The sequence below is a fragment of the Haplochromis burtoni genome, unplaced genomic scaffold, assembly GCF_018398535.1.
Source record: "Haplochromis burtoni strain Fernald_Lab_line unplaced genomic scaffold, NCSU_Asbu1 Contig_265, whole genome shotgun sequence".
In the NCBI taxonomy this organism is placed as follows: Eukaryota; Metazoa; Chordata; class Actinopteri; order Cichliformes; family Cichlidae; genus Haplochromis; species Haplochromis burtoni.
This window is the reverse complement of record NW_024582626.1, coordinates 697,540-721,278: the sequence shown is the minus strand read 5'-3', so window position 1 is coordinate 721,278 and position 23,739 is coordinate 697,540. Positions and strand designations below refer to the sequence as shown.

Sequence of the window (23,739 nt, the reverse complement as noted above, 5' to 3'; positions counted from 1 at the left end):
CCCCCCTCCTCTTCCCCACATCCCCGTGATGCTCGGTACCCCTCCACCGCCCCTTCCCCTCCATCAGCACATTAAGCATTATTTGCAAAACAACACAATCATGTGAGACAAAGCGAGCTTCTGGGTGAGCATTAAAGAGAGAGCAGGGAAACAACAGAAACTGGCCTGTACCACTTGACCCTATGGAAAGGGAGGGGGTGGGGGTGATGAGGTGGTGATGAGGTGGTGTGGGAGGGGATTTGTAAGCCAAGGGGAGCGATAATCCCTCCAGTCATAGCGGGCCCCCTCTGCGCTTACTCTATAACGTGGCGTGCTGGGCTGTCAATCACTCAACAAAGCTGTCTGTAAGGGGATTATGAACCCATGGACCCTCCCTCCTCCTCATCACCCCGCTCTTTTTTTCCTCCTTTTTGCCCCCCCCCTTCATTCATTTATTCCTCTTTCTCTTATTGCCATCTCTTGCATCCTGCCCCTCTGGTTCCCTACCTTCAAACCTGGCTGTCAGTTTGCTTGTCCGGCGTCCTCTCTCAACAAAGTGCGCCTTTCTCCCAACACACGTTTTGCTTTGCTGTGTGAAGCTTAGTTTATCTCCAGCTTTCCATCCGGTCCTCCTCTGTCCTCTATAAGCCCCATTTCTCTCCTCTCCAAAGCCCTTTGCACTCTTTCTCTATCTCTTCGTCCCACCCGTGTTTTATTTCTCACCTGGACAAGTGACAGGTGCTTGTTTGTGTGTTATGTGGATGTGTGTCACCTGCGCAAGAATAACGAGTTTGGCAGCACAAACTACAGAGGAAAAAGTTGCAAAAGATCAGTGCACGTGCTGTCACTGGTGGGCGATCCTTCTGAAAATGACCGAAGTTTCAATCCTAATGAGCCAAAAATTAAAATTAAGCCTCTTGTAAAGTGTTTCAGAAAGTTCTTTTTTTTCTTGGCTCTTAATGACATCACTAAGAGTGGATATCCCCAATATGGTCATATCAGGCCCAGCATCCAAGAGCAAAAATATTTCATACTTAAAAATGAGCTTTAAGAACATGAATCCATTCACATGTAAGCCCATTTTCACACATTTTCATATGTTTTTTGTGGCCTTTGCACCCTCATAATATAGACACACCAAGCTGTCGTCTGGCTAAATGTCACCTTTCCTATAAATGTGATGAATGGCTCGCAGTCCTATCTTATCTCTCTGTCCTTAACTGTGCCGTTTTAAACCCAAGCGCCGCTTCCATCGGCTGCTGCAGGTGGTGACAGCCTCTCCTCCCACAGTCACCCTCCATTAATCCATCGCTTTTCCCCGCCGACTATCTCCCCCATCTACCCGTCTGTTAAAAATGTCTGTTTAGTTTAAAAGTCTGTCTGCGCCCAGACGAGCTTTCACTCCTCACCTCTTTTAACCGGTTCGACCACCTCTGTTGTCCTGTTTTATTTCCTGCTGTCTCCTTTAGTTTTTTTTTTTTTTTTAAAAGGGCTCTGTGTTTTGCAAGCACTGTCTCCTGTTTGCTTCTCTGATTCTCTCTGAGGTTTGGCAAGCAGTGGGTCATGGTGAGTTTCTGGATCTCTTCTGGTTAATCTGCCTCAATCCTGTGAGTAATCTTGCAGCTTTAATGAAGCAATTGGGGTGGGGACAGCTCTACAAGGGAGAAATGAAGGATTGTCCTTCTGCTAGCTGTACAAAAGGGCTTTTTCAATTTCACTGAAATGAATTTCATTTTTAATTTAATTACAGGATGGTATCTTAACCTGTTATCATCTGTTTAATGTACGTTTAGTTTTTTTTCAGAAGGTAACCATGCTTGTTTCCAGCAGCCATCTTTGACTCTACTAGAGTAACTTTGCTTAAATCACAGTTCAAAAAAAATTTCACGCAGTTATAAGTTACATTTCTTTCAGGTAACTTCACTCTGATTGGCTGCCCATTATAAACAGAAAGTTTGAAAGCAGGTGGGCGGGGCTTCCGTGCTCACCGTATTGACATCATACAGATTCCACGGTAGAAAAAAACTCTCTGAAACTAAGGGTTTAAGCAAACTAGTTTAAGCCTAAACTTTTGCCTCACAGAGATTACTTTTAGTTTTCCTGTGCAGTGATTTGTATCTCATTTCAGCTGATCTGACAGTGATTTTATTCCATGGCTAGATTTTGACTTCTTGTTAACAACTGTTAAGAGTTCAATATTGAGGAAGGGTACAAGAGGTGATTGAAGAATAACCACACTGATCCGGCCGGGTGAAGTCAAACGATGATTTTAATGAATACACACATGTGGGAAGACCATTCTGTACACAGCAGCAAGTGATCTTCGACTTAATCAAAGCATACACAGATTTTGATAGCATCTGGGCTGAAATTTAATGACGCCCCTTCAACGTCACAGATACATTTTATACATAGATCAGATCAAAACCACAATGACTTTTAACACAATTTAAAAAGAACACCGCTGTCGTCTTCATAACAGGTACATCCTGTTACCGCCGGATGCTCGCTTGTCATCTTGACACCTCAGCAGCAGTTCTGCGACAAACTGCTCCTTTTGCAACCCCAAGCAAAACATGATTAAACTTTCACCTATAAATGATTCTCTCTAACTGCGTGTGTGTGTGTGTGTTAACCACAATTGCACCCTGTTTCACCTCGCCGACTAGCTCCTGACCTCTAACCAGACAGAGAGACAGAAACCACTCTCGTATATGTAATAATCGAACCTAGACTTTGCAAACTCTCTGCAACTTCCTGTCAGCCTGCTGCACTTAGTCTTTCTAAAACACACACACTGTTTAAACCTCTGAATACAATATCAATGCTGCAAATTCTATTATTAATGCAATGGTAATAATGATGATTATTTAACAATAGCAGTAAAATAATTTCCCTGCTCCACACAACAATGACCCCGAAGGAGACTATGATGCAAAGAGACTTCAATTTAGGAAAAAAAGAAAAGAAATGATGAAGCGATGGAGAGAAGCTGAGATTTAACAACCATTCATTTTGCCATTAAGACAGCGAGATTAGACAACGACAGAGAGTGAAAGTCAGGGAGAGGAGACTTAATGCAGGCGACAGGGTTGTTATCTAGGCAACTGATGGTTTTAACAGCTGTGTTATCTTGTGTATCTCATATTGGATTTAACTTCATTCTCTTACACGCCGTTCTCTGATTGACGCTCTGATTAAAGACTTCCGCTGACAGAAGAACTGAAAGAAAGAAGAGAGACAAAAGATGGGTGAGGAAGAGGGTGAGGAGCGGTGCTTGAACTGGGCTGGTGCCCACTTATACTGTGCACTAGCTGAAGTCACTACTTATCAGTCAAAACAACCAATTTCCCAATTTCTGCTGGGCGAATGTGGTATTTTTTCACCTTGTTGCTTTGCAAGTAGAAAAAGAAGAAAAAAAAAAGGTGTTGGACATGTGCTGGTTTGCACAAGCTGCCATCGAGCCTGTTGCCTGCAGCCTAACATCTTAATTTGGCAGTTTCTGCTTGTACCATTGCTCCCTACAATATCAAAAATGGTTCTGATCACACAGTACAGAATATGTCCATATCTTGTTTTGTAGACTTGTTTTTTTTACTCCTTTTTATCAAAGAGTAGAGCCAACTCCAGCCCGATTTCACCACTGTGTCGAAAAAACATCCAATTAAATAGAGCTGACAATGCAGCAGGGGTGCCACTTCCACAGAAGCTCCAGATAAAAAACCCAAACCAAATAATAATAATAAAAAAATCAAGTTCAAACAGGTGCCTCGCTACCTTGTGACAAATACAAATAGCATTACATTGTATCTCCTGCTGCTGCTTCAGCCTCCCGTTGGTCTGCGGTTATCAAACGTTTAGTGTGAAAAAACAGTAGGAAGACTGTTTGCACAGTCTTATGAGGTATTTACACTAATGCATCTCTGCACATGTTCGCCTACACAGAGGGGTTTGCAATCTATGTAATCGTACTCGTGAGTAGTTGTTACAATGACTCCTATGACACTATAAGTAGGTCGTGTTGTGATTGGTTGATAAGTGGGCCAAAACAAGAAACAGAGTGACAGTGGGGTCATCATCATTCATCACGAATAATAAAAAAAGGACAAACAGTGACTGCAGTGGAGACTTCATTGTTTTTAACACTTTACCTCCTTGTATTTTATAACTTTGCTCTTCTTGGCTGGATGACAGACCAACATGAGCACACCGCCTCAATCTGGCAACAGAGCTCACTGCAGGCAGACAGGCCATCCCCGGGATGCCAGCAGACAGCGAACCCACCACCCACACTGAACCTTAAATTCCATTTAATGGTCAGCAGGGTGTGACTCCACTGGTTATAAAAACACGTCTGATTGTGAAGAAGTGTCTGTCTCATCTACCAGCTTTAAGTAATCTGCAGTAAAATGTGAGATTTGAAATTATATTTCCATGTAGAGCAAAAGTTATTCCCAGGTATGATTTAGAACGTGGCTACTTTAATGGAAACGCTAACGTGTAGGCGTGCAGCGTTCTCGGTCGGATCCACCATTTATGCATCGTTTCTGGTTTCAAAACACCAAGACTACAAAAACTAAAGACAATTTCCATTAGTGCTTTAAATGCGCTGCTGGAAATGAAACGTTCCATGTGGTTTAAGTGAGGGTCACATTACACCCACTTGCTAGCCTGCGCTAACGGCTCATCTGCACAATCCACCAATACTCATGCTTTGCACTGGCAGGCTAAAGACCAGCTAATGTCCGATTTGACTCCATTGAACGTAATCACGGTTTATAGTACCGAGTAAAGGTTTATATCTGGCATAAACGCACGAAAGTGATGATGAAAACTGAAATTTGGTTAGAATAGAAAGCATTTTCACAGCTTGACCGCAACAATATGGTTCAGGGCAGCTATCCGCGGCTGCAGAAGGCCAGAGTTGAAACACGCTCACAGCTTGCCGTGCTTCGGCCCAATTAAAATGCCACAATACAAATACTGCTTGCTTAAACAGATGCAATAGGTTAAAGGTCAGAGGAGGTGTGAGGTCCTCGAAAATCCATAAATAACCTGTACAGAAGTAGCTGGATTTGTGCACACGAGCGAGCGTTGCTTGTTAATTTGCGCACTCATGTGAAATAAATAATTCGCCTGCGTTATATATGCACGCATTCTTTTCTTTTTCTTTGTTTTGCTCCTGTTTTTAGGTCTGCGTGGAAAAACAAAGGCAGGGGAGAGATGTAGGAACAAATGTAAGGTGGGGGAGAAAGAGGGAAGAAATAGGGCTACGAATAAAAAAGGGAAAGAAGAAGAAAAGGTAAAAGTTGAGAATGTGTCATACCCCTTATTAGAAACTGTGACTCTGATCTGTTCAGTCTCATCTCACACCTCCGCCTTTGCACGTCGCTCCTCTCTCTCTCTCCCCCCAACTCAGCGTTCCCTTTGTCGTATCCACCTCTCGCCATTTCTCACTCTTTTCCTCTTTCATACCCTGCAGTCTCTCAGCAGCACAAAAACTTCTCATGCTCAGTTTGGTGCGGAGCCTGTCAAGCTTGCTTTGAATACACATGCACACCAGCAGATACTTCTGTAACTCCAAGGGAATAATAGAATCAAGGAATACTCGGAGATAAAGCAGCGAAGGGAGGGAGGGGCAATAGAGGGATAAAGCAGACTGAGAGGGATAGAGAGCCTCATATTATTAATTTAGCTGGAGAAAGAGTAGGAATTTCAGCCCCCCCTCCAACACACACACACATTCACACACCCCGCTGCCTCCATAAAGCTCTATAGTGGTGCACAATGGAGAGATTGAAACAGGAGGGGCGAGAAATAGAGGTATAGATAATCCATCCAGCTGTATAAGCCGTGGAGTTTACTGTTTCACAGCACCAACCTGGCCTGCCTTTATTCCTCTGCCATCATGACTATGGGCCTAATTTCCTCATATTGTTCCCTTGATCTAAAAATTTATTAATTCACATTTTTATTTTCTTCTTCTTCTTCTTCTTCTTCTTCTTCTTCTTCTTCTTCTTCTTCTTCTTCTTCTTCTTTATTTATTTCGGAGTTCCTCCATTTACCTCTTTGTGATCGCCCCCTCCCCAACATCTCTTCCAGACCTACAGATGAGAATCAACCTGCCCACACCCGGCCAACAGTGTGTGTTTACATCTCAGCACACACACCCAACACGCACATGCACAAGACATACAGAAACTCTTTGTGTCCCATATGCGTGCGTCACATGCCAGCGTATGATTTTGCCGTGCGGTTGCGAGTGTATGTTTGCGGTTGGCAGCCCACTCGCCCGTCGGATTTGGCAGAATATCTCCTCATCTGGCACAGGAAGAAGAGAGGGCGTCCCATAGCGAGGGATTACACTGACTTACACGAGCATACACGCGCACATGCCCGCATTTGTTGGCATGTATTTTGCACATTAAGAAATCCAAAAAAAGCCCCATGCTTTCCGCCACACACAGACTCATTCGAGGTGGTCTCGCTCATTCAGACATCGGGATATCGGTTTCCGTGAATTGATTAGCAAGTATTATGAGCTGGAAAAGTTTGGAGAGGAGTCCAGGGCCTTGAAGAGAGAACATATAAGTGTACTGTGCACGACTCCTGCAGGCTTATTTTGAAGGGAGAGTAAATATTTTTACCCACATGCAGAGAGATCTTGACGCTTCTTTATGTTGCTATAAACCAAGCTGTCTCTGCAGGGATGTGTCTGGTGTTGTGAAGCAGCCTTTCGAGCCTCCCTGCCCGACAAGAAGTGAAATGCCAGTGGAATGCATTTCTGTAATGGGCCTGCTGACAGTGCAGCAGCTATGAGCGCAGAGAGGAAATAGTCTCCAGAAGCCTGTTACTGTAAAGTGTTTCTTTGTCTCGGTATAGAGATGGAGGGGGGGAAACTGGGAGAGAGGGGATGGAGGGGAGCAGGCTGGGCTTTTTGTATGAACCTGATTGATAGGTGTGTGTGACCTTTAGCACCTCTTGAGAAATCCAACAAGTCATTCTCTCACCTTATATTTAGTCCCCTACGTATATGCTCCCCACACACACACACTAACAGGCACACACACAGACAGGCCCCTGGACAGAAACCTAATTCTGTCTTTTTCTTTCTCTTCTTTTCAAAAACCTCCCAATTATAGCCACTCCATTTTCCACCTCCCATCCGCTCTCCTTCTACACCCCCCCCCCCCCACTCCCTTTCTTAACGAGCAATCTCGTTAATGTCAGAGCGCCTCGTTCCTTTTCTCATTCTGTCTCTCATTCAGGCTTTTTTGGCCCATAGAGGGAGGAAGAGAGAAGGGCGATATGAAGAAGTGGAGATAGAGAAATCAGAGGCGAGCTGAAAAGAACAAGCTGCAGATGAGAGAGAGAGAGGCAGAGAAGGCACGAGGTGTGGGCAGAGCGGAGCCAGAGCCCGGCGTAATAATGGCCAGACAAGTGTGTGAGATTACTGCCCTGGTTTCAGGGGGGACATAATTATATGCTGCACAGCCTGTCAGAAAGAATGAGATGAGGGGGTTGTATTTAGTGATGCACCAGTGAGAGATCGGTGAGGCGAGGGCGACGACTAAATCTGTGCCACAGCCTGGGCAGTTGCAGACCTGTGTGTGTGTGTGTGCACGCAGGGATGAGTAATGCTAAGCCATTGAATGCTGTAAATTATTCAGAGGCTTCATGCATGGAAACATTATAATTCCATGTCTGAGTGTGAATTACTCTCCATTTTACCCCCAGGCACATATCTCACTCTTGCCCAAGGCCTCATGGGAGATTAAAGGGAGAAAATACTGTGAAAGCTGGACCAGCATATAAAGCCACATGGAGTGGCCAGATATCCCAGCGGGATGTGACACTTCTACTGTACGCTCAATGAAGTTGGTTTGAATCAATCTGTCTGCTTGTTATCTCTTTATGTTTCCGTGTATCCTTAATGAGAAGAAACGCGCCAAACACAAAAATCGTCAGGTGGTTCAAACTTTAACTTCACTACAAGGTCAAGACTGCAAAAGTTTCACTTTCTGCTGTTTTGTGTGCTATGCAGCCTTCTCCCCACTGAGATCTTATTTGAGCTTTAGTGGTAAATTAACCATTTATTATTTTTGGAAGAAAATTGAGCAGGTATTAGATCTATTCTGTGACATTTCAGCATTTATTTTTACTTCACAATGTATCTCTGAGCATACAGCTACACTTTACGCACTGTTGAATTTGAGAAGTTACATTGTCTTAAAATAGGGTGCCACAGAAAACGATTGCTACGTGATTTGAGGGTAAATGCACTCCAGTTGCACCTTTTTTATTCGATTTTATTTTAGTATATAAAAGTTTATAAAATGTACCTTTCCTATTGAGCTATGTTAAGAGTTTACAGGACACAGCGTGCATGTGCCCCATACACCGCACTTTTTAGAGGAACAGGGATTTTATCAACTTTTGAACATCACAAAGTCTAAACACAAAATAACAAGATCACAATACTACTAAATTATGGATTTGAACTGGTAGTGTTTGCAGTACAGTAGTGTTCTGCCGACAATGAAAATACTAATAACTATACTACTTAATATTTAAGCGAGACAGTATATGTAGTTAAGCTTCAGGAAGTTATGCAAATTAAGAAGTTAAATGAACTGCTTTAAATTAGGTATCAACATTGTTTTCATTTACAGAGTGTAACTGTAATCTTTAATCTAAAAGGACCTGTCTGTTTTTTTTATTCTAGATGACAAACTGTGTATATTTGGGTTTTGGACCACGAAACTCTTCAGTGTATTTAAAGAGATGTTGAGCTTTTGATTCAAACTCTAATGTGCTTGAGCCTCACTTACATTTTCTGACAAATTCAGTTTCTGGTTATTCATTTCTAGATGTTTGCAACTGAGATTTAGACCAGAATCTGCTGTTGGGGTTTAATTGTAGCTGTCACATAGATGCCACAATCTACTAATTGGTCAAAAAGTATAGACAGAATTTGTCAGGTTAATACAGACTAAGAAAAAAAGTAAAGTTAAAAACAAAACAAGAACAAGGGCAACTGAATTCATCCATCCAGCTCGTTCAAATAATAAATAGTAATGAAATAAAATGTAATAAAATGAATGTCTGCATGCAACTTATTTCCATGTCTCATCACGGTGAGCTTGGTGAACCCAGAGCCTAAAATTTGCATGTCTTTGCATTTGTATTTGAATTTATAGCTGCTGAAACAATAGCTGCTCCTAACGCAGATCTTTGTCTCCACCAAAGCTTTATGTTAAACCAAATTTAATCAGATTTGAGCCCAGCCCGTGTGCCATCGACACATCTTTCACACTTCTAACCAATGCAAAACTGGCAAATCTGTAAGTGGACTGCGACAGACCGCTAAAAAGACATTATAAGAAGAGCGTTACCAGAAATTTAAATCACAACATCAGACATTAAACGTGAGCGCCTCAGCATAATTAACAAAAATGGTCCTTTAATCTGCAGCTGGTGGTTCATGTTGATGCCCTTCTCCTCGCCCCGAACCCTGCTGTCAGATTAAAGCTTTCTTGTGTGTCCTGTCTCCTCCTTGCAGTGGACACAAACTAAAGCAGGGTAGTACTGTTTATCGGGTGTGTCTGTAGATATACATATGTGTGTGTGTGTGTTGGGTGAGAGTGGGAGGTGAACTAGCATGCAGCATTAGTTCTGCTTGAGCTGATGTGTTAATTAGCCAGCCGGGTGCATAGATAATTAATGAGAATCATGATTAATGACTGTACAGTATGCATGGCTAAGGCGGAACGCGACTCACTGATAAGGCGGAAGGAGGAGGAGGAGGATCACTGGCTATTCACCCTCTGCTGCGTGCCCGTCAGGTTTGTGTGCCTGCGTGTGCGGGAAACATGTTTGCTTCTAAGTGTTTGCACATGTGAGTTTGTGTATCTGACCGATTTGTGTGCGCTGCCAGGCGTGGGCACCGATGCCAGTATGAGTTAGCAGGCCTGGCAGTGGGTAGGCTTAATAACAGACTGCAGCAGGTCAGGGGGGCATTTAACACTTCTAAACACACTGGCAGAGCTGACCACTGATGCCAGATCAGAAGGAGGACCTCACACTCAGATCAACACTGAAACGAAGGACATCAAAATTGATCTGGTGTTTTACATTTTTTCTTTTTTTTGAGTTGACAATTGTTTTGTTTGCAAAAACCTCTCCATCAAATCCTTTTGTGTCTGCAGTCAATTCTTTAAAATTTGCCAGTGCTGCAGAAATATTCCACACTGTTTCCAATACAGATCAGCTTGTTTGAATTATTTCCTCCAAATCAAGTCTTTTTTGTTGATTTCAAACATATACCAACTCATGGAAAAGTACTTTATTACCCCTGGAAAGGAGCTGAATTTGCTTTTGGTACATTGGCAGATGTTCAGCCTTTGAGACAATAAGATTTTTCTGCACTAATGCAGACAGAAATTACTGTATCTGATTCAGATTGCATGGGGATTTGTGGAGTTTCCACAACAACCTCAAACAGCAACTGAAGGACAAAAAAATAGCATAGTTTTTAAGCCCATGTGGACCAGAAGTCCTTGAAATATCCAGAAATGGAAATTTGAAGATCCGCTTTTGCTTGACAACTGGGTTTTGCTACGATCAAAAGCCTCAGAACAGCTACTAAATTAGTAGTCAACAATAAAAAAAGAAAGGAAAAAAAGATGTTTGCAAATGAACTAATAACACATCAGAACATTTCTGTGGAACAACACTGATTCCTCACGGCAACAGAAACTATCCTCGTGCGGAGGAGATCACAGGTTGGTGAGGAGAAACAACTAACGTAACCTCTAAATTTGTCACCAGAGAGGAAGCGTATTAGACGAGTAGATCAAACACTTTCTTAGACGACATACTTCAGATTAATGCTAAGTTTAGAAGCAGAAGCAGGTTGATCTTCACTGAAGGACAAGAGTTGTGCAATTCAGTAAACATGTCTGTCTGGGGAAAAGCGCACGAGGAACCAGAGTATCCTTGTGCAATTTGTTTGCAATGAATACAAACCTGACAGGCGAGAGGTGGATGACCACTGACCGCAAGGACAATCAGGGTTTTGACCTCCCATTGGTGCAACCGGCAACATATGATACTATGTCACCCAATGAGAGGAGAGGCTTGTTCCCCAGCTTCCCAGAGGGGTGACATACCACAGCTCGCCCCGTATGTGTGCGTGTTAATCTGCTTTGTCTGTCTCCATGCACCATCAGCACTCAAGCATGACCCTTAACCTCCAACCTCAAATAAACGGGGGAGGGTGAGAGTTGGAGCGGTTTAGGATCCAAGGGAAACGGCGTTTGAGGGTTTGCGTGTCTGTGCGCCGGAGAAAGAAATGTGTTGGGGAAGGACGGGAGGCTGGGAGGGAGGGGGGGAAAAGCGAGAGTAAGGAGGCCGGCGATAAGAAGTGAATGAGGAGAAACAGACATGAAGAACAGTATGTTCTGCACTTTCTTCTCTCTCCTTTCTCTGATGAGGAGACAAATAGCTATTGTCATCTAAGAGATGCTGGAAAAAGCGACTCGCGCTCACGCTTCCTTTGTCTCCCAGCTCTGCGCTTGAGAAGGGATGACAAAGGCCATTTTCATGCTCAAGCGTCTGTCTCTGTCACCTCCTCCTCCTCTTCTTTCTCCTCTTTTTCCTCCTCTCGCTTTTAAACCTCTGTCCTCCTTTTCCTTTCTTCCTTCTTTCTCTCACACTGAGCCTGCCACCTCTTTAGTCATGCCTTAACCCTTTCCTTTCTTCTTCCCCTTTCCCCCCTCTCCTATGTCACCACGTCTTCGCCTTCAACCCTTCCATCCATCTTTCCCCCCCGCCCTGCCATTCGTCCTCTCACCTGCCACACTTCTCTGCTGGGGGTCGGCCTAATTATTCCTCATCTCTCCCATCGTTTTACTCAACCACCGTCTCCTCGACTCATGCACCTGTAGCCCAGCACGCGTCTTTTCCTTTTCATCCATCCTATCTGCTTGCTAGATTTTCACCTCCCCCTCCATTTTTCAATCTTGCGCAAACTTATGTAAGTTCGAGCTCTCTGCTTCTCTTGTCTAATTCCATGTTTGCTCTCCTTTTCCTTTTCCTGTTCCCGTTCTATTTTTCCCCTCTCTCTCCCGTCTCTGATTTTGCACCTGTTTATGCATCGGCTGCTCTCCTTTTCTCACCATCTTACCACTTTTAGCTGTCAATCAACAAGTCACTAAGGCTTCTCTCTCTCCCTCTTTTTTTTGGTTGCCAAGAACATAAACATGTACTCAATTTGAACCAGTTGCACTCAATCCAATTTTTGTCTTTGAAGCTAAAGCAGAGTGTTGCAATCCAGATATTTGGGTGGCTGTGCAGGGAGATGTGCATAAAAAAGCAAAACAACTCCTTTTCCTTCTCACTCTTCTCCTTTTCATTGTCAGCCAGTGGTCTCTCTGGAGTTCCCACAAAACAAAGGGAGAAATAAAACAGTATTTTTAGACCCCTTTCATTTTTCATTACCATAATGATTCAGGCTTTGTAGAATCTTTTCATTTATATTTGACTGTGTGTTTGTGTTTGTGTGTGTGTGTGTCTGTTCAACAGGGTGTGCAGGGTGTTTCTTTTTTGCTGCACTGCCGCTCTCCCCACTCGGGAGCCCAGAGGTTGAAAACGAGAGCACACACACACACTCTGCAAATCAGTCATACTCATCCCCAGCCGTGCCTCCTGTCTATTTATTCCTCGATTCATCCGATTCTTTATTTATTTTACACGCTGCTTCCTAATGCAAATAGGTTTGTCTGCTCCCCGCTGAACTGTGGGAGCAGCATGGGACTGGGAGTGTGTGTTTCTGTGTGTGTGTGTGTGTGTGTACGCTTGCAAGAGAGTAAGTGAATCCGTGTGTGCGCGGGAAGGATGGGTGAGAGTTTGTATGTGTGTGTGTGTGTGTGTGTGTGTGTCTGTGGGACCCAGTGAGTAATAGAGCCAAAGTCCTTATCTGTCACCAGAGAGCTGCCTGGCTCTCTCTCAGCTGTCAATCATCCAGCCCCAGAGACAAACACTCTGCTTCAAACACTATGAGAGGCAGAGAGAGAGAGAGAGGATGAGGGATGGAGGAGGTAAAAAAGGGAGGCAGGAGGGGAGGACGGGAAGCGAAGGAGCAAAGAAGAGAACGAGGGATAAGAAAAAAGATGGAAAGAAAGTGAAGGAGGAGGCAGGTGTGGAGGGACGGGGGGAGAGTGAAGGACAAAAGGATAGAAGTTGTGATAAAAGTGGAGGGAGAAGGAGGGGAGGTGACGTTTCAACACCTCTGTTGTGTGTTTTTCGGGCCCCGCAGGTAAACGGGGAATGGAACTTTTAAAACACTTCACCCGCATGAATTAGACAGGCCCCTTGAAAATACCCGGGTGACTTTTTGAAAAAGCCACTCTTTAGAAAGTAAAGAGGAGGAGAAGTGGCGAGGTACGCACACGGACGTGCTCAAGCACACGCCCACACGCAGCCACTGACACACACACACACACACACACACACTCTGGCAGAGCTATCAGCACTGAAATATTGGCATAACAGCCTTCAATATCCCGACGGGAGTGAATTGTATTTCTTTTTTGTTTTTGATGACCCGGAGGCTTTATCTTTCAGTTGGTGTGCGGGCATGTGTGCGCATCGTCTTGCACTTTTGTGCGCCTGTTTGCAATTCAGCCAGTCATCAGCTATCCCTACGCCCATGCCTGTCCTACTTTCATCCCTCCCTGACTGCTCAGAGTCTCGCCTCTTGCAGCAAGCTAACTGTTGATTTTACCACGGGGCTCTACAACCCCTGGGTCGAGCCGGGACTGCCGCTCCAGCGCTTTCCCCTAAGCCCTTAAATCTTCCTTCAGCTGAGAACGGGGGGAGGGAATGATGGCGAGGTTAGGAGAGCCAAGGATGAGGGTGAAAAAAGAGAGAGAGAGGGAGCAACAGAAGGGTTTGAGCCCCAAATCGCTTCAAGATGCGTTCCAGTGGAGTCGGAGTAGCTGAGAATCTGGGAGTTGGGGTAGCGCTGCTCGTAGCCTTTGGGGAAAACCAACTGGAAGCCAGGTTCCCATTTCCAATGGTGGATTAAGTGCTGCTGCAGATACACAAGGCCCCTTTGGGGTGCACACAACAAACACATATCCTCGGGGCACTCCTTTGGAATATTAGAGTCTACATACCATAACTACTTCCCTTGACCTTATTTCTATTATTTTAAGATTTTATGCCAAATTGTGAAACTGAAATGTCAAAATGTCACACTGTGGTTTTACAAGAGGTAACCAGATGACTTCTTGATCTGGGCCATGGCTTTTTCAGGGTCTCTGCTGACTGGCTCGCAATCTCCCAGTGACAACAAAACTCCAGGAAGTCAACGCTCTGACAAATCAAATCAAAAGATCGGATTTCGGTCTTTTTTTGTGTGTATCCAGAGCCTTTTCTTGTTTTTCACTCATTATGTTACAGCACACCTAAAAAAATAGTCCTGTGTAAATGGGATATACTACTAGTACTACTACTGAGTTGGGCACATGCATTATTTCCATGTTCCTTTGCTCGTTCTGTGAAGAAAAGACTGGGGGTGAGGGGGATATGTCCCATGAGTCTTTGCATGCTTGGTGGCCCCTCGGGGGCCCCTATGGATTACCATGCACTCCTGACACTATGGCCTGACTGAGCTTAAGTTGAGTCGCCTTTAGCTAAAGTTTCAGACTCCCTGCACCCTGTGGCCTCTTAGGAGTAAAGTCGAACCTCGACACACACACAGGCACACACAGAAGAGTGGCCTCACAGGTCACAGATGGGGAGAAGGGACCCTCGGGAGAATGGCTACATGCATGACTGCATGTGGATGCGCTCAGACACATACGCACACACACACACGCATGCAGGGAGCTTTGGAAATTTGGGCGACTGTGGCAGGTCGTGGTGCGCGCTTCTCTTTCTCTGTGTGTGCGAAGCAAAGAGAATGTGAATGAGAGCCACTGCATGCATTATAACCTTCATTCCTCCAGAGTACCGATTGACCTAATTAAATTAGTGAGGTGGATGGAGTGAAAGAGTTGAAGCTCAAAGACTGCTCCACCACCAGCTGCTGCTGTCTACGTATATATGTGTGTGTAGATATCGTCATAAGCTTTACACTTAAGCACAACAAGACTTCACTGGGAAGTATAAGCTTCTGTAGTGTCAGTGTGTGCGTGTCTCAAGGGTACTCTCCAGCCCCGTCGAGGGGTAGGCGTGGGTGTATCCATTTGTGGACTATAGGGGCACTCGCGATCGCTTCCTCTCTCACACTCTTTTTCTCTCTTTCTCATAAACTCACGTGTGCACACACAGAGCTGTCAGGGCCCGCAGCACTCTGTCACCGCACACCTCCACTAGACCACCTTAATGGGACCAATCCAGACTGCTGCAAATCATCCGGAGTACACGCTGAAAATGGAAGAGAAAGGGGAAGTGGGGAGGGGAGGTGAGAGGAAAAGAGATATAGGAGCGGGAAGAAATGGTGGTTTGAGACAGTGTAGCAGGGCGGAGACAGAAAAAAGCCGAGAAGATGGAGACCATCTGAGGAAGGAAGTAAAAAAAACGGAGTATGATTTTAGGCTCACATGATCACCCACAGGGATGGTTAGGTTTCTTTGTGGAACAGTTCGAAAGCTTTTGGACCCCCCCAAAAAACCTGTCTGTGGCTTTACGGTTGCTGGTTAATCATCGAGTTCATTTTCAGAGAGAAACTAAACACTTAGGGGGAAATTGCACCTTTCTTTATGGGATGGGAATAATCTCCAGTTTCTTAAACCAAACAAAGCGTTTTATAACCTGTTAGATTTTCTCAAGCAATCGTAAAGCTGAAACTGAGCCTGTTTTTATAGAGTTAATGCTTGAGAGATAGGTGGCTTTTACAGGTCGGTCAGTGCCTCGATTGGGTCTCGGTGATTTCACAGACTGTAGTCAGGAATCCTGAATGATATTAGGAAAACACCATTTATTAAAAACACACACAAACGCAATGAAATTAGATGTAAATCTAACAGAAAATAAGCATATGTTAGTGTTTTAAAGAGGAACCATGCTTTTACTCTTGAGCACCACTAGACTAGCTTTGCATGATTCACGGCTCAAAATCATCCTTATTTGTATTACACTGGGTCTCATACGACCTCAGTTCTTGGATTTTCTGAAACAAGGTATCGTAACTCCATTACCCTCCTTTTAAAGCAACTTTCTTCTGATTGGCTGCCCCTCAAAAACAGAAAACTTGGTCTCAGATTTAGTAAACTGGACAAAACAGCGCGTGAGTGCAATCCCGAAATGGCGCTGATAGATGTGGTTTAGTTTTGATTTACGAAAAGTTTTTGCAAACACAGGCGCAGCTGGTTCGTTTAAATATCAGTTTCAAAACAATTAGGTCAGTTTTGTTTTTTGGCATTAAATATCAGCACAGTTGATGCAACAGTTATTGAATCAGTTTGCGCGTTTGATTGAATTATTCTTCTCCCGATATTTTGCACCTTGAGAAAGGAACTTCTAGAGATACATACGCAGCCGCAGTCACGAAAATCTCAAAGTTATCACTTCTTACACGTAATCTTGCCACTGTGTTCTCTTTGAAAACGCCAAAACCCAGTTTGTGTTGCTGTAACGAGTTGATAAATCTGGCCCTAGAAGAGCAGCAGCTTTAGCTTTTGGCTAATCATTCCCTGTCTCCTTCCCGTCTTGTACATGCGTAGAAATCTAATATAAAGCTTTGGCCATGTGTAATATTTGCATCCACCACTAAAAGCGACATTTTTCTTGGTTGATAATGATGTGTGGATGTTTTTCATTGTTCCATTTTTGTTCTAGGGAGACACTTTGGAGGAAACAGCAATCGTTGTAAAGCTGCAAACGCATTAGGTGATATATACCTGGGTGAAGAGAGGGAGAGAGAAAACAAGACTTTAATGAAGAAAGGTATAGAGAGGTGGAGAGGCAGAGCAAGGAGGGGAGGCTCTTTGAGGCATGAGAGATGGAGTGCAGTGCGGCGTCTAGAGCTCACTTTTAGCGAATGTTTGGAGGAGTCAAAAGACGCCACGAACAAAAGTTCTGAGCCAAAGACGCGGGAGCAGAAACATAAAAAATACAGGAACAAGGATGCAAATGAGAGGGAGAGATGACGAAGGAGAAGGGAAGGAGATGTTTGCTTGAGAAAAGTTTCTGTTGACCTGGATATGGCTGCGTTGCTCAGCTCTGTTCAAAGAGGGAAAAGAATCTTTTTCCATAGCTGCTTAGTTAGTTCTCGCTTCTCTTTATGATGCAGCTACAAGTTTCAACTTAATGCGATACGCTCGTCTGCTGCATTGTATCGTATGGGATGGTATTGAGCGCAGCAGGAGCACAGCAGCATGGGAGATGAAGGGTGTGTGTGTGCGTTTATGAGGGAGACAAACATAGCGAGCGCCTCTGTGTGTGTGTACGTGCTCTTTGCAAATGCCAAGGCATCCAGCGTGCCTCCATCCTGTGTCTCTGTGGTTATCCGGGTTGTGATATGTACTGGATGTGACACCGACGCTGCAGCATTCTGGACCGCCTCCGGACAGCAGAACGAGTGTGTACGAGTGTGCGCGTGTGTGTGTAAGAGATGACAAGGACGGAGTTACCTTCAAAGTCCCACGATGCCAGCTAACTATTCAAACAAGGCTCTGCGTCTCTACCTGCCCACTGCCACCTCCCGCCTCCCTCTGCCTCTCTTTTCTCTCCCCTGCAAGCCTCCTCGGTGCTGCTTTACCTTTCCCTTCACCACCTCTTCTCCTCTCGTCCCCTCCCGTTTCGCCCTCCCTCCCCCTCCTGCCATATGGAACCCATTACAAGCGTTGTCGTTTCTCACCACCGACATTCCTGAGGGCTTTCCACCACTCACTGACTTTACATCAACCTTGTGCTCCTCTTTCCTTGTTCACGCTGTTGTTCATAGTCAGCTTATCTTTTGTCATTTCTCTCCTCGTTTTCTTTTTAACCTTTCAATATCCAGTTCCCCTCTTTTATTTCCCTACGTGTAGGTAACATGTATGTGATTTTTCACTTCTGGGCCAAGAAAACATTCACTGTGCCCTGGTGTTGACACATCTTTTGAATTTTACAGATTTACACATGTTTAAGTTAAAACCTGCCCTTTTGGCTCTGTTTTGGCCTCCTCCAATTCCTAAAGGAATTGCTAGATCACCGTGTCAATGCATTCTCAGCAGGGCATCAAATACTGGCCTTCTGTCATGCGCTCCTCTCACACTGGTGGCTCGATGTGGCAGTGTTTAACGGCTTTTCAGGAGTGATGAAGTCAAGTTGGATTAATTTTGATTTGCTGATGAAGCTCATTTGGACTCACAAGGCTTAGGCACTTAAAATCTTCCGTCTGGCGGGAGAATCCTTTCAAAAGTTGCATTCAAAGGCTCAGACTGTGCGGCGAAGGCCCCAGAGGTGAGCGCAGACAGGAGATCCGTGAGCGAGGTTGTTTTGCTGGAGAGTGGGCAGGCAGGAAAACCAGATTGGACAGCAAGAGTCTGAGCTGCTGGCTGGCACGCGTAGGGAATCTGGAGCAGAACAAGAATCGAGGTTAGCAACTTGGAAAACATATTTAGAGAGAAAGCAAGTTTCACCAGAGAGCCTGAACAACATCACCGGCTATAAAGGCTGTTGGAGCGGCTGTAGGAGAGTGGGCGCGAGAGCTGGTCCTCATGTACTGCAGGTAAGTGATGATAGGATCGATGCGCCGGCTTACAGAGGAGTGGAAATCACAGGGTAGCCACACCTGTAGGGAGGCACCATAGAGATTAACAACAAAAGTACTTGCTTATCAAAGGATGCTTACCCATATCATTTTTAATTTGGTGCAAAGAAGTCGTTTACAAGCGTTTTCGTGTGACAAGTTGGTTCCCTGTTGCCGTCAACACATTGCATCACAGCCCCGACCTTTAAGCGTACCTTCTTTGAGGCGCACTTTGACAGCACTGCCGTATTTGATGCCCACGTTCAATCGTCGGTTTGATCTACAGAAAGCAGCCTCTCGCTGTGGCTGAAAATGACTAACAAAATGCATCCTCATTGGTGCTTCTTTGTACGACACTTAGAGCTCAAAGACGCCATATTTTTCCAGTGTTTCTCATGTTTCTTTTGTAAAATATATTCCCAAATCAAACTCTGTCAGACGTGTTTGCTATCTTTGGAAACTTTGCGACGCCCACTAGAATTAAAGAAAGAAATGCGTTATTTTGCCGACGTGATTTACTGCCCAGCATAAATCTCCGGCCACCCTGTGGGACGCTGCGAGACGAAGACGATGAGCTCGTTTTACAATGTTGAAATTACTCCCCGCTATGTATGTGATATATACCGCTAAAGATAAAACACAAGTTCTTGGAAGGAAAGCGAGCTTGGGAGATTCATTCTCCCTCTTCTACCCCTGCCTCCCCCCCTACTCCCCCGTCAAACTCACATCCATTTCACCATTTCATCCATAATAGAAATGTTCAGAGGTATCTGGGCCATGCCTTCTAGAGAGACTCAAACTCTCATCAATTTACATTATAGCTCTCTCTTCTCCCCCTCTGTCTCTTCCGAACCCTTCTCTGTCTCCCTCCACCTCGTACAAATGCGTCTCTATCTCTCTCCAGCTCTATACACACAGTCAAAGACCACTTTCTGCAGCTCTTCTCCAGGGTATATGGTTCTTTAATGAAGACAGTAATAATGATTATGGATATTTTAAAACCGTCTGTCTGCCCCGCGCACTGATGGGAGCAGAAACTGCGGTGTCTGCGTGCAAAAGGTCCCGTCAGATGATGCAGAATTTCAAACAGCTAAATCATAATCATCAGCCATTATTTCCTAGCAACAGCTTAAGATGACAAATAATGTGTCAAAAGTTCAGGAATTCAATGATTTCCTTTACTCGAGAAGCTACAGCCACAGGTTTTTTTTTCTTTAATATAAACGTGTCAGGCTGATGTTTGTGTCTGTGTGAAAACCGCAAGCACGGTATTAATATATTATAAGATGACTCTGCACACGGGTGCCGCTGAAGATGATAATAGCAATTTTTTGAAGCTAGGCCTCGAGTTCAACCTGCAAAACGGTTTTCAGACATGCTCTGAAAAGCCCCCTTTTTAGTTGCAGAAGTGATCAAAGATGAGGTCAAGATAAAAGAGCACAACACGAGTAACATTTAAAAGCTCCTGAATCATTTATCGCACGCCTATCAGACGGAGCGGCGGGCAAAAGGGATGTAGGTGAGACGTGAAGAGGACAACAGGTCAAGTGGACGAAGGCGCGGCTCCCGCGAACAAGTATAAAAGAAAGATTGGGCCGAATTCATGTTCCATATACTCCTGACCATGTGTTTTACATTACGTGTTGTTGGTGTTTCTGGGGTTCTGATTGCTGCAGCAGAAGAGTGGAAAATGATAGCTGATCCTTCTCTGTGTGGGTTCTCTGCAGAGCAGGAAAAAGAAGAAGAAGAAAAAATCGCTTCACCGTAGCAAGTGATTTAATCCAGCATTGAGGCTTGAAATAATATTTTCCCTAAAGTGGGTAATGCAGTCTGTCAGCGGAGTGAGATAATTTTGCATTTCCAAATCTTTTAAATCATTTTATTCATACCTGAGGAGTAATTATTTATTCTTTCAAGACTTTAATGCTTGTTTGATAGAAAATTCATTAAAGTGCACTGGAAGAAAATTAATTATGGTGCAGGATCCACCGCGCGAAGCTCCGTGTGTTTTCATCAGGTTTAAAGATTCCATGAAGGCTCGAGTGACATGTTCAAAATGGACGTTTGTGTGTGTGTGTGTGTGTGTTTGCTCATTGTGGCACACTTTAGAAAGCACCTCTCCAGCAAATGAGACCCAGCGGATTTACTTTAGACAGCTACTAGATGGCCTGCAGGTGTTGCAGCAGCTCAGTGGGCCTGTCTACGTGCGCGCTCGTCCTGTAGAGTGTGTATTCCTCCCGTAGCCGATCGGTTTGCTACTCTTTAGTGTGCGTGCCCCCCCGCCGTGCGTTTGACAGCGTGTGTACATTAATGGTGGGTTTGGGTGCAGGGAGGGGGGCTGCACTGAGGGCCCCTGTGTGTGTGATTACACTGTGTATACCATGAGATTAGCGCAGACAGCTTTATGCGCAGGGGCCGCCATAAATCTCCCCCCCTCTCCAACTCTCCAACGCCACAGAACCCAATACCGCCGTCGTTTATTATTCTCTAATAGATCGGTCCTTTGCTGTCTCTCCTTGGCTTCCCGCTCACACCAGGTTGTGGTTAGCTCAAGGACAAAACCGCCTCAGAGGACGGTAGGAGGTTAAAGTTTAGAAGAGTTTCGAGTAAATCCTCCAGACTGATTTCATTTTGGTTTGTTTTGTGTTCTCCGCCAACTCCAGTGTCCGCTCCCATTTCTTTTCTTCTCCTTCTTTTTTTTTTTTTCGCCCTAGCCTTTTATTTTTCCACATTTGTTGCAGTTGCAATCTGTCCAACTCCCTTGCTTTCTCTTTGTCCTTATGTGTTTACTCTGATGCTTTATCACTTGGAATCCCACCTCTCTCTTTTGTCTCTCACCTTATTTTTTTCTGTTTTTTTTCCAGCATCCATTCTGATTTTTTTCCCCTCTCGTGGACTCAGCGCTCACACTCCTATGCCCTTCCAACATCCCCCAAACCTCACCTCCCGTAGCATATTCCTCAAGTTCACACAGACATACATTTCAAACACGCCCCATCCCTTGTCCTCCCCCTCTTCCGACTGCACCTGTGTGCCTGGCTTTGGTCTGGACACGGCTCAGGTTGCCTCTGTGGAATCTGGGAAATGTTCGAGCTGTCCGATATGCCACCTAGAGCAGGTAGATAGACGGAGGCGGGGAGGCCGCTCAAAAGTCCCTTTTTGGTTGATTTTAAACCATCTCCTCTCGGTTTAAAATGTAAAAGAAACCAAGTGGCTACTGCATTATAATAGTGGTAGAGAGTGGGACAGGGAGGAGCGGGAGAATGGGAAGCAGGAGGTGTGAGAGGTCGGAGGAGTTGGGAGGGAGGGGTCAGGGAGACTGACACTTGAGTCTTCTCAGCTCGACTCGGGAGTCGTGGCAGGGTGACGCTTGGGTTGAGAAAATGATGTTTCTGCCCTCATAAAAGAGCTCCAAAGAAGAAAAGATTGTAATGCTCACATCCCCCTCCTCCCTCCCCTCCTCTCCATCTCTTCTACTCACGGCCTTCTCCTTTCTCCTCCCCCACCCCCCTCGGTGTCACCTCTGGCCCCCTCCAACCTCCCACGCCATGTTTCAAAGTGTGGCCACATGAATGGCTCTATTGTTAATGGCCGAGAGAAAGGGGAAGGAGAGAGACTGGACGGCAAAAGAGATGAGAGCGAGCGAGAGAGGATTTTAAAAAAATAGAAGCAGACACTGAGAGAGAGAGAGTCTCTGTCAGAGCGTAATGTGGCAAAGAAGAAAAGAGTAAAGGGAAAACGTAATGTTGCTCAGGGCTGTCTCTGAATGGGATGATTTATTTAGATGTGGTCACAGATGAACTCTATAAAGTTGTTTATAAGTTCACCTCACTTCACTTTTCCCACTCCGGCTCTCCATCCTCCCCTCTTGTGCCTGCTTCCCTTTTTTTCCTCTGGAAGTTTAACAGCCTTGTGGCACCTCTGAGATTCTGAGGGCTCTAAAAATTAAATGGCGCTTTCTGGCTAGACTTTTTTTTTTTTTTTTCAAAGGCGGATTTAAACATATCCACCTTATAAAAAAAGAGTTTAAGTGATGTTTGAATGCAGCCCAGGACACCGAAGGCCTCACACTGAGGGCATGGAAAGCATGCCTCTGAGATAAATACACAGCATTTTCCCCCTTACCGCATGATTAGATTGGGACAAGGTCTCCCTAACTCCATCCTGTTTACACTGCACATAGACACTATCATTCACTCACAAACGCAGGGTTAACCCGGGTTAACTCGGCAAATCTGACACCCTGAGCATGGAGCCTATCAGAAAATTGAGTTCTGTTGCAGGAATGGGCTGGAATTCACCATCACTCTCCATCTTTCTGCCCTCCTTTCCTCCACCCTTTCTATTTTCCCCCATTTGTTTTGGCCTCCTCTTCCACGTTATATTTCAGGACCTTGTTCTCATCCTCTGTGGGCTGCTTGTGGCCGTGTTTCCTTTCTGCTTGTTCTCCACGTCTCTTTGTTGTCGCTACATACCTTGCCTGACGTGTTCGATATATATATTTTTTTTGTCCACACTCCTTCCTCTCTCTCGTTCACTTCACTGATTTCTCCGTCTTTCTTCCTGCCGTTCTTTTAAAGCGCCGCACCTGCCCAGTGGCATTTTACCTCTAAGAGCATTCTGTGTGTGTCTGTGTGCGTTTTCTCAGCCACTCTGCAATGCAGCTCAGCTCTGACTCAGGGTACCATCAGATAGCACTCAAAGAATGCGTCACGCAGGAAGCTAAAGGTGCTTGTTGCTGTTAAGGTGTGTTCATGTGTGTGCTAGTGTTCATGTTTAGGAAAAAATAAACCCAAGTGTGTCTGTGTGTGTTTGGATGTGGGTGGATGTGCTTGGGCAAACCTTTTGTGTTGAGCAGAAGGGCATTTGTATGGGTTTGTGTATGTGTTGAATAGATTTTTCTGATTAGGCTGTGCTACACAAGCCTCAGGAACTAACACCATGTTTACAGTTCTTGCTCTATAAATGGCATGAGTACATGTGCTCAGCAGTCTGAAGCCGACAGGAAGGTGAAA

The 23,739-nt window shown here is 44.8% G+C and overlaps 1 protein-coding gene across 1 annotated transcript in view; it reads left to right on the top strand.

Moving 5' to 3' along the window:
* The window catches only part of efnb3b (ephrin-B3b), a 90,497-nt gene that overhangs the window by 14,061 nt on the left and 52,697 nt on the right, over nt 1–23,739 (top strand). The window lies entirely within an intron of this gene.